The 10,765-nt window shown below is 49.1% G+C and overlaps 1 long non-coding RNA gene across 2 annotated transcripts; it reads right to left on the bottom strand.

Moving 5' to 3' along the window:
- Positions 1-6,454: 6,454 nt before the first annotated feature.
- LOC123082188 (uncharacterized) lies at positions 6,455-10,078 on the bottom strand. 2 transcript variants are annotated; one of them, XR_006438970.1, is made up of 3 exons: positions 9,824-10,074; positions 8,488-8,629; positions 6,455-7,024 (listed from the first exon to the last, which is right to left on the bottom strand). It is a non-coding gene; the product is annotated as an uncharacterized lncRNA (long non-coding RNA). The 2 variants fall into 2 exon arrangements; XR_006438969.1 differs by lacking the exon at positions 6,455-7,024 and having other exon boundaries at positions 8,324-8,629; positions 9,824-10,078.
- Positions 10,079-10,765: the final 687 nt, after the last annotated feature.

Genomic DNA, 10,765 nt, shown 5'->3' on the forward strand with positions numbered 1-10,765 from the left:
GGCGGCCTTCGCCGCGCCGCTGCAGCTGCCATCCATCGCCACCACCGCCCAACCCTGGCTGCAGTGGCAGCCGCCGCTCCTAGCGGCCTCCGCCGCGCCGCTGCAGCTGCCATCCATCGCCACCACCGCCCAACCCTGGCTGCAGTGGCAGCCGCCGCTCCTAGCGGCCTCCGCCGCGACCGGCGCTCTGCCGCAACAGCCGTTGCCGCTGCCCGGCACGACACCGCAGCAGCCGCTGCAGCTACAGCAGCCACCGCCGGTGAGCTCCGCCGCCCAGTATGGGATGCCCTACAACGGGAGTGCGACGACCTCGTTCCCATCAGCGCCGCCGCCATCCCAGGGCGTCCACATCCAACAGATCAAGTCCCCGCCGTCGCCGTCACCGCTTCCGTCTTGGATTGCTACCCGCCACGTGTCGGCGGCGGTGAGGCTGCAGGCTGCTGCACGCGGCTTACTAGCGCGTCGGCGTGTGCGGGAGATGTGTGGTCTGCAGCTGCCGCTCCTCCAAGTTTCCCTTCGCTGCGCAAAGGACCTCGATCTCGTCTGCTGCGTCGGGGATCTTAGGCATGCGGTTTCCCCCACGGGCGGCGAGCATGCTGTTTTCCCCGCGGGTAGCGACCTCAAAGTCTGTGACATCGGCGGTTGGGGAGGCGCACCCCTCCTCGTCATTCTCCATCGCAAGCCCTCCACTCTTCCTTGTGCGGTGCAGACCAACAGCAGTCCAGCGGGGAGAAGGCAGGGTGTCACCGACAGGAGCGCACCGCATAGCACCACTGCTTTCCGCCGCCGGCCGCCGCGAGGGCGGCTCTGCTGGTCGCTCTTGCGACCACTTCCAGGTGGCCATACACATGCACTCCTTTGGTCCAGGTGGTGTCCATGGGATCCAGGTGGCTGTACACGTGCACGTCCGACATGCTGATGGTGTCCACTTTTTGTTGAGGGGTCCAAAATAAAGTGTCCCAATCCATTTCAGGTTGAGAGTCATAAAACAAGCCAAGATGTAAAAGGCTTGTTTTTAGGTGTAAGCTTTGTGTTGCGTCGAGTCATGGTTATAAGTTGGTTAGGCTGCAGCTCGAGGACAAGCTGCATGTCCAGGTGGAGTGTAGTGTTAGAGTACGTAATGGGCCTAGGCTGGCAGTATAGCCCGTTAGTCTTAGGGTTAATTAGAGATAAGGGTCGCTTGCTTAGGGGTCAAGTAAGCCTTGCTTGGAAGTCAAGTAAACCTCTCTATATAAAGAGAGGAGATGTATCAATCTAATCAAGCAAGAATTAAGAAGGAAATCCCTTCCCTCTTGCCTGGCAGTCGGCAAAAAGGCCCCCGGCCGGCCTTCTCGCGCCCTTCTTCTAGCAGCGTCATAACAATAGATAAAAGAGCTTGGCTTGTAGGACACATACCTCATTTTCTCTCCAGATGTAAGCCTCTATGCATATGCATATGTGATATGGCAAAACAACCAAAAGCTGAAACGCCAACCCCTCACCATGTTTCTGATATTCCTACTTGAGCTCTCAAATTATTATTTCCATGGTGGAAGTGCAGTCATATGGGAGGAAATATTTTGAAACCTTCGTAGATTGGATATCTCCAGGATATCTAGTGCAATCATTTAAAACTGAGGATGCTTAGTCGACTATCTTGAACATGACAAAGCCAAAACGTTCGCTTAGCCAAAGCACGCCTATGGAAAGAGCAGGTTTGTCTTGTCTAGTCAAATCACACGAGCTTATGGCCCCCACAGAGCCGGGCTCAGCACCAGCAGCATACGGCAATAATTAAGAGCTCTCATGATCTTGGAGATAGGTTTGTTGAGATATGCCTATGAAAAGCTGCACACAATCTTGGACATTGGTTCTCGTTGAAATGCACCTGTGAAAACTTGCACCATTTTGCAATGTAAATAGACAGCAGCGACCAAGTTTCCAGAGTCTGAGGCAGGTGGCTCAACCAATTGCTCTGGCTCAGAGTTACGGTTGGTCCAAGTTTTCTTGCTGGGAAGAACAACCACGTAAATGACATGAACCTTCCACCCGATCTTTCTGCTCATCCATGAAAATGCCAAATTCTTACTACCATAAAGCCTATAACGACTTGTGATCTACTGGCAACATGGAGCCTACGCAGAACATCATGTTTTTTTTTGTGAGATCTCAGAACATCATGTTAATGGTGGGGGCCCAATCTGTTCTCATGCCAAGAGATATCTGTGGTTAGGTTACTGAAGATTTATTCTCATTTGACCACCTGAATCTCAACAAGGTGAGGCAAAATCCATTCTTACCCCTCATCAAAAGTCTCCCAAAAGCGCCACGGATGACGAAACAGTTCCACCCAATAAGTATCCATTCTCTGCTGCCACCGCCAACCAATGCTGCTGCAAACAAACCATCCTGTGCCCCACATCCATATTCTTAGCAGATGATGATCCATCAAGCTCCTCCTGGATAGAGACGAATTTCAGCATCTGGAGGTACTGTGTCCACGACCATCGAATCATTTCACCGAGGCAGTCAGCGATGCAGGCACTGCATCGGTTCCTTGGGAGTCTTGGGAAGCTTCCTGCGCAAAATAAAAATAAAAATTGGTGCACAACTCGTCGAACCGCTCAAATAAATAGATCGTAGCCGTAACCCGCATCCGCAAGAAATCTGAATCTTGGGAGAGCGGTCTTCCACTAGCACCAACTTGGGAGAAGAAGGTGGTGGCGATGGATGGGCAGGGAGAGGACGGAGCCAGCCAAGGGTTTTGGGTGATACATTGGGCGGTGGTAGGCTGGTAGCTGGTGGTTGGTAGCTCGCATGACGTCACCCCCAAAAAGACAGCGGCGTGGCTGTGCGCCCTCCAAATTGCCCGTTGCTCCTTCCTTTCCCGTATCATCTCGCGCCTTTCCTTTTCAAACGTCAATCTCCATTGGCCTGGGCGAGCTTTTGGTGGCTTTTGGGAAAAGGCGTTGCCTTTTGTGGGGGGCTCACCTTCTAGAAGCCCGAGTGACCCCTCCCCACCCGCCAGTGACTTCCCCACGAATGGTCAGTGGATGCAGCGTCCGGTTGCAAACTGTCTCCCTCACTGATCTCCTAGCTCAACGGCAATAGTGCTGAGTCGCCCTGGGGTTTTTCTTCAGAATGAAAGGTGCGTCTGGTACTATACTAGAAAAAAAGTTGGGAACGATGACAGCCGGCCATTTCCTAGTCTTAGCCTCAGCAGAATTCAACAGCTTATCGATTAACTCCAATCCATCAACCAGCAGCAGAGCAGGCCCGATATGCAACTTTCGACCGGGGTGGTTTGCGTCCAATCACTCACTCTGACCCCACATATTGCCCAGTGAATGGTCAAGATCCAGGTGGGTAAACTTCGATCCGTGTATAAAATCTTGTTGCCCACATCTCGTGCTCGCTAGTGAGCGGCGACTACCGGTGGTGAGTGCTGATATTTTGTTAAGAGGATGCGAAAAAGTGAGCTTCTTATCCATCTGCCTAACCATCCCAACATCACATTCATATGCTCATACATTCATATGCTCATGATGCCCATCCCCTTAAGATCTTGTCCCCTTGCCCATGTGTCTTTGTGGGTGGTGCATACCTGGTTATGTAGGAGACATCGACCGTGCTGGGAGTGTGGACAGGCATCCCAGCCACATGAATGCACACATATATAACCTACCAAAACCATATGCACAACACATGTCAGTGGTGCTCCAAGCAACCATGTCCAGTCTGCATCAACTCTTGTTTGAGGTACCACCAGATAATTATTTCAGAGAAAAGTACCGTGCAGGAGCTTCTGGGGGTATGGTCCGCTGTGCGCATCTAAGTTGTAGCACTTTCACTCTTTCAGATTCAGAAGTCAATGGTTCTTCAATCAAGGCACCAAGCTCTTGATTACAGCTTAAATTTTGATTGATCTTCTTTTAAAGGCAGTCACGTCAACCGCAAGACCCGAAAACATAGTATCCTGCAGATGGGGGAAGATCTAACCGAAAGGCCAACACTGAGACATTGAAAACAACTTTTGTGGTATTTAGCCAAATCACAACAAGAAAGAACTGTGCAGACTTGATGAATCTGTTGGATAGTGCAACAACAAAGTGGTAGAAAATGCATTTATGGTTGTTTGAAAATTTATGCTAAGATTAACCATAATCAGCCTACACAGGTCCCTGTTCTACACCCAGAATGGATTCATTGTGATGAGTTTAGTATTATACCTTGTTATTTTTTAGTCTCTGAGATAAAGATGTGCAGTCATCTTGCGAGTGTTAATCGATGAACTGCATGCTATGCTTATAAAAGTACAGAAGCTAGTAGTAAAATGTGTACAACATAGTTTTGGTATTCCTGCAATTGGATGAATGCTGACCGATGGTAATAGAGAACGGCCGGAACTAGATGGATAATTTACTACAAGCTTCGTTTAGGGTGCAGTTCAGGCCATTTTTACACCTTACTAGCAGACAGTCTGGCGCGTTGCCTTAGCCTGTTTTCGTGTTTCAGTGTGTGGTCACTGTGGATCCATTTTTTGCAAACTTCTCACTGTATTTCTACAACAGAGTCAATTCAAAGACCACACATACTTCAGAAATTAAAGAATCTCTTCCAAAAGAAAACGAAGTAACATAAACTGAATAGATCAGAGCACTATATTAGGCACATATCTTTTTTCGCGAATACGCAAACCTTGCGTATCATTGCATTGATAGAAGGAATAGAATGAGTACAACGGGGGTACAACACATAACACGAACGCAGACAGGCGAGAAATGGTGCCCGGAGCACAAGGAGAGGGGTGCTCGGCCCAAACAAAAAAGGAACAACACAGCTAGAACCAACCCAACCCGGACCAAGAGCGACAATGCCGAACCAGCGATAAGCCTCAACATCACCAAGCCAACACTGGGGACACCACAAGCGAGCAAGATAGCGCCTTCAAGAAGGAAGACGACGCCGAGACGTCTTCGCCATCCGGTCCGGAGCAACCGAATCTAGAGTTTCCCCCGAGCTCGAAGAGGGACGCAGCTGAAGGCCATGACAGCGCCTTCAAGAAGGAAAAACGACACCCACGGGCGCCGTCGCTGCCAGCACCGGCATGCCGAGCAGAGATTTCTCCCTGGCCTGAAGCTGAGCAATCCCATAGCCGCCATGTGTGGAATCTTGAATGAGGAAGCTAACGCTGGCCGGAACCACCAGGCTGGAAGGGAGTAGGTGGTGCTGCACCTGCCGCCGGAGGGGGGGCACCGCCTCAGGGCCTACGAGCATCGGATCTGACAAAAGGAGGAGGCTTTAAGGCATACAGGGTAGGGTCGACGACGAAGCAAATACCACCGCGAGGGAAGGCGATGGCGACCGGCAACGCCGGCAGCTAGGACTGGAGAGACGCAGCCCCGAGCTACCGTGGCCGAAGCTGTCGGGACATCAGCGAGCCAACGAGCTGGAAGAGACGCAGCCGTTGGTCGCCGAGGCTGAGGCCGCCCGACAGAGAACGCCGGCAAGCCTCGGACACCGGAAAACGTGGGTACGAGGCCGCCGGGGCCGGAGCAGCGCCAGGAAGGACCCATCGCGAGGAGCGCCGTGCCTACCAGTACCATTGACGCCTCGCCACCGCTGCACGAGAGCCATCACGTCCGCACGAGGGGGAGGAGGTGCCGCCGGAGGAGGGGATGTGCGTCTGCACGGGGCAGGCCGCGCGCATCCCATAACTCGGCGCAAGTCCCGCGCCCAGCCGCGGACGGCAGCAGCACCAGGCCGCGCCGCCGGTGGGAGGGGGAGCTGTAGGGATAGGTGCCCATGGCCGCGGCCATGGCACCACGCATCCACCACCGGACCGGCAGGGGGCGGGGGCAGCAGCTGGATGGGGGGGAGGTGGGGGCGCCCGCGACTGCTATGGAGGAGCTCGGCGACGGGGGGAAGCGCGGCAGGCCCGAGCCGCGCGGGGGGCAGGCCGATGAGGGGAGGCCGGATCCGGCCGCCCGGCACAGCCAGGGCTCACCTGCAGCCCCACCGGACCAGCAGACAGCCACGTCGGGGGGGAGGGGGGGGGCGAGGTGGAGCACGCGGGAGGCTAGATCCACCCCGCCGCCACCTTCATGGGGTTCGGCGTGGCTTCGCCGTCCGGCCCTCTGGCGGCGGCGATGCGGGGGAGGGCGGCGGAGGTTACCTCTAGCGGCGGCGGCTAGGGTTCCCCCGTGTCGCCAGAGGAGGGCGACGCGGGGGGGGGGGGGGGGGGGGGGGCGTGCCAACAATCTTCATTAGGCACATATCTACCTGATATTGTTCTTCTAAGACTAGAATAGTACTTTATTCATGGCTGCACGCCTGCACTCAAAGATATGGCATAGGTACTCCATTATGGACATTAGAACAATTGGTGAGGTTCTCCCTATCAACAAAGCGAAATGCCCAGCTGGTTTGACTGCATGTTAAATTACTCTCAATCTGTTCCGACATGCTGCACAAATGGCATGAGTGGGGAGACACGTGCTTGGCTACTTTATTTTATTGTTTTTTGGCTTCTGAAAGTCATGGCCACATAAACTTTTTGGATAAATCTGTTTTCTGAAGCAAAAGAGACGAAACAAAGTAAAGATGTTTTGAAATTCATACTACATAGGATAGGGTAGGTTAGGTCTACCGAAGGTTCTATTTCTACCCATGAGAAGGACCCCACAAAACCCAAAAACTAAAGTAGGTGAGATATTGTGGAGGCATGCAGACATGATGCAAAGCCCAGTATAGCTTTACCTAACACAACAGTCTGAGCAACTGAAAGATGGTATATGATGTATCTGTAACATCAATGATGAAGACTGCATTACCCCTTCTAGAATGAGGTAGGTCGGGTGGAAAAAAAACTAAGATCTTTGTCATTGCATCACAACCCGCACCTAACAAGAGAGGTAAAAGAAAGATATTATAACCTCCAGTGCACCCACCAGGCCGCTTTGGTATGACAGAAAGCATGAAGATAGGGTAAGCTCAATTAATTCGAAGCTTCTATGGATCTTTGTCGTTGCATCATCCAGGCTACCTAACATGCAGATAAAATGAGATTTATTTTCATGTTTTGAGGTATGACATCACTGGAACAATTTTTTTTCATAATTAATCGCACCATATTTCTTTCTAACTCCTATTTCCAGCTAATGGTGCAGAAGAATAAAAAATTCTGGTAGTTGCATTCTGTTGTTCAACTTTCAAGCAATACCAACTAGTTAATATAGTAATTAATGCCACTCTGACCTTCCCATGATAGCTCAAGAATAAGGTGAACATCTAAATCATGTACGTGATGACATGACTTTGTGCCGGTGAGGTACCTAAATTTGTATGATAATATGGACAAGAGGGGCCTCTGTAAATGTTGAAGTTAAGCCTTTTTGTTGAGTTATATAAAGGGGTTTCCTTGTTAGAGAAGAATTATCAAATAAGTAACTGTTTATTGTGACAGAAGCTTAGCTAGGTGTGTTGAGTTTAAAGGCACAATTAAAAGCAATCAGTTACAGAAAAAAAGATGCGCCATAAGGACAGTATCACCCAAATGTCTGGTGAAGAGAAAGACTGAGCAAGAACTCACAGATTTCTAGAAATGCAATGCTTTCTGAAGAAGCCGTCCTATGAACAGGCATGTTGTGATAATCTAGAGCATAGGTAAACACAACATTATATGACCTTGGAGCATCTGGGCAGATGTTCGGAAAAAAGATGCCGCTAAATGGAGTGGCCAATTCAGCGAAACAGATTCACACAGGACTACAGGAGATAGACCACATCATGCTGCATTTAGAAGTAGGACATGACAGTGCTGGGCCGTGGACCTGAATCCCAGACCACCATTTAAATCACATTTCAAATTCGCTGGACATATACTAGTAAAGAAACAATGAAAACATGTCCTACATTGTCACTTTCGAATTTATTCCCTCCTTTCAGGTTTACAAGGCCCAGGTTTGGTTTACAAGGCCCGCATGTATTTTAAGGTCAACTTTGACCACAAATTTGGGTAACAAAAATATTAACCATATGACATAAAAGGTATACTGTCGAATTCATATTCGAAAGAAGTTTCCAATGGTATAGTTTTTATGGCACATAACTCATAAATTATTGGTCTTAAAATACGTGCAGGCTATGCAAGTTCGAAAAGAGGTAGTACGAATCTAATGAGATTGGAGTTTTCTTTTTTGTGAACTTCTTTTTTTTTGAGGATTTTTTCTTGATTTATATAACTTTATACATTCTATTATTACCAACATCAGGTTCATATATCTGGGCCAAAGTGGGCTTACTACATGCTCTTTGAGTTCCCTAAGAAAAGTGGGCCAACATGGGCTAGAATGACCTACTCCTGGACCTGTTACAAGATCAAAATTTCAATGCAGCAAACATGCTAGGGGCGTGCTCATAAAACAGAAGATAATCTAAACTGGTATGTAATTAACTATTTGCTAAAAACATACACAGATACACCTTGATAAGCAAGGGACGATATACCTTGCAATAAATGACTTAAATGATCACATTTGGATCATACAAATGCCTTCGTTCAGAACGGCAGGCTTATCAACGTGTCTTGTGTTCGTGATTGCGGCATCACATTGTCACTTCCAACTTGAGGTTGTGCTGGTGTCCACCCCTGAAGAGTTGTAATGAAAATATATGGTCAACATGATTTCAACTGCATGTACTTATGTAATATATGGAAAATTGCAGAAACTAGAAATGTCGCCCAATTTTCAGCCCGGCAATAATTAACCATTTCAAAAGATTGCTCTATTCAAGGATACAAATACTTGGAAAGCCACTCTTTGCATGCCAAAAGCTCTTGATGTATTATAACTCAGGGGTCGTGTTATCCAGGAAAAGCCCTTTCTGAATCTACCCCATAAGAATCTCCTATTAATCGACCAGATTCAAATAGCACAGAGAAAAAAAAGTGCATGCATCTTTAATTAGCATTCAACTTGGACAGACTAAAGGTCAGCATTGGTCAGTGACCAAATGCAGAGTGGGCTGAGAAAAAAATAGCAGCCTATAAATGCCGCTAATAACAGAGGTGTCTCGGGTAGTGCAGCCTTCCTGGAATGAAGACAGCATGCAGTATCAGAGCGGGCAATCTGACAGCAAATTCAGGCGGCTGAGAGCATGCCTGGAGCAACAATTTACATATTCTCCCAATAAACCAAAAGCAATTGTCATTGACGACAACACAGCCACTCAGAATCTCAACCACTAATTTCATAAACGAGAATACAATTGCTGCAACACCTACTTGATGGCTGTAAGCCTGCAACTGACCCAAATCCCCTCGAACAATGCCCAAACTGATGCACTGTTCATGATTTTTTTTCCTTTTAGTGTTACATTCCTCGAGTGCAAAACCCAACGACCAACAACTCGAAGCAGAGCCATTTACATGTTGCACATGCACACCTACACGTACAGAAACGAAGAAGGTACCAATGGGTCAATACGCCAAGCAGGTGCTGGGCATGGGATGATGGGAGGCAGCTCAGGCGCACAGAAACGCAGGCAAAGACGCCAATGGCGAATGGCGAATCAAGTGGCAGTTACGTAAACCACACCGTTCCTGGGAACGATCAAGCCAGGCACGCGAAACCACCCCAAAAACTGCAGCCACGCAAGTTCCCCACCCCCACCGTCTGCTCGGCCGGTTCCAAAAGCCGAAACGTCCGAGCCCGACGAGCCCTCCTAGCGGAAACCCCACCGGCCGCCGATCCCCTTAGCGGCCAGAGGCATCCGACAAAGCGCATGAACACGGACAAGCTGGAGACGAATCGGAAACACCGGAGCAGCGCGAGCGACTCACCCACGCCAGGAGGAGACACTCGATGCGTTCAACGCTCCCGGCGCCGGCACCTCGCCCCATTTCCACCGCTGCACCAGCCATGAACCGGCGATCGGATCCCTCTCGCGGCGGCGGCGGCGGCGGCGACGATGACTCCCAAATGGGATCGGAGAAAATTTTGCGGCGGTTTGGTTTTGAGTTGGGCTGGTTTAGCGCGAAAACGGCGGATGACCGGATTCTACTTCTCGCAGCGTGGGTGGCCCACTTGGAAGCCCGGCTTTGTCTGATGCCTTTGCTTTTTTCACCTTTGCAAAAGGAACCGTTTCCTTATTTGCTAATCCAGCGCTAACAATCATCAGAATCACCAACAAGTCACCCCAGGGTTTGGATCGGAAGTCGTTGACAAAATCTTTACTCCTAATAGAGCAGTTGGTAGCCTGGTATTCCGGTTTTATTTTCGTCCGGTTTTTATTTGCTCCCACCTCCCACCACCTCTCTCCACTGGTTTTCTTATCCATTGGTTTATTTTTTAGTCCACTATTTTCTTTTAAAAATCAGCACTTTTCCAACATACAAAAGATCACGGATCTAACTTTCCTAACTTATCCAAATCAACCGATCTCTCTTATTAATGCAATTTGCTTTATGAAACAAATAATAGATTTTCGGGAAACAAATAAAGGATTTTAAAAAATTTAACAAGTAAACTATGATAAACAAATCTTATTGTGAAAGTGTTACTTTTTTCTCTACTCCTAATGGTGCACGTTGTTTCGTTCGTTCGCTTCGATCGATCACTAATTCCCGTTGTTTTTTTTCCAGCGATTCCTTTTTGTTACGATGGGCACATGTGGGCCCGCGCCAGATCCTCTTCCTTACTTGCAAAACGAAAGCAATCAACCATCATTCCAAAATCTCCGCATTATTTCTTTCCTTACAATGCATATACATACCAACCATTAA

Source organism: Triticum aestivum, chromosome 4A, assembly GCF_018294505.1.
Source record: "Triticum aestivum cultivar Chinese Spring chromosome 4A, IWGSC CS RefSeq v2.1, whole genome shotgun sequence".
In the NCBI taxonomy this organism is placed as follows: domain Eukaryota; kingdom Viridiplantae; phylum Streptophyta; class Magnoliopsida; order Poales; family Poaceae; genus Triticum; species Triticum aestivum.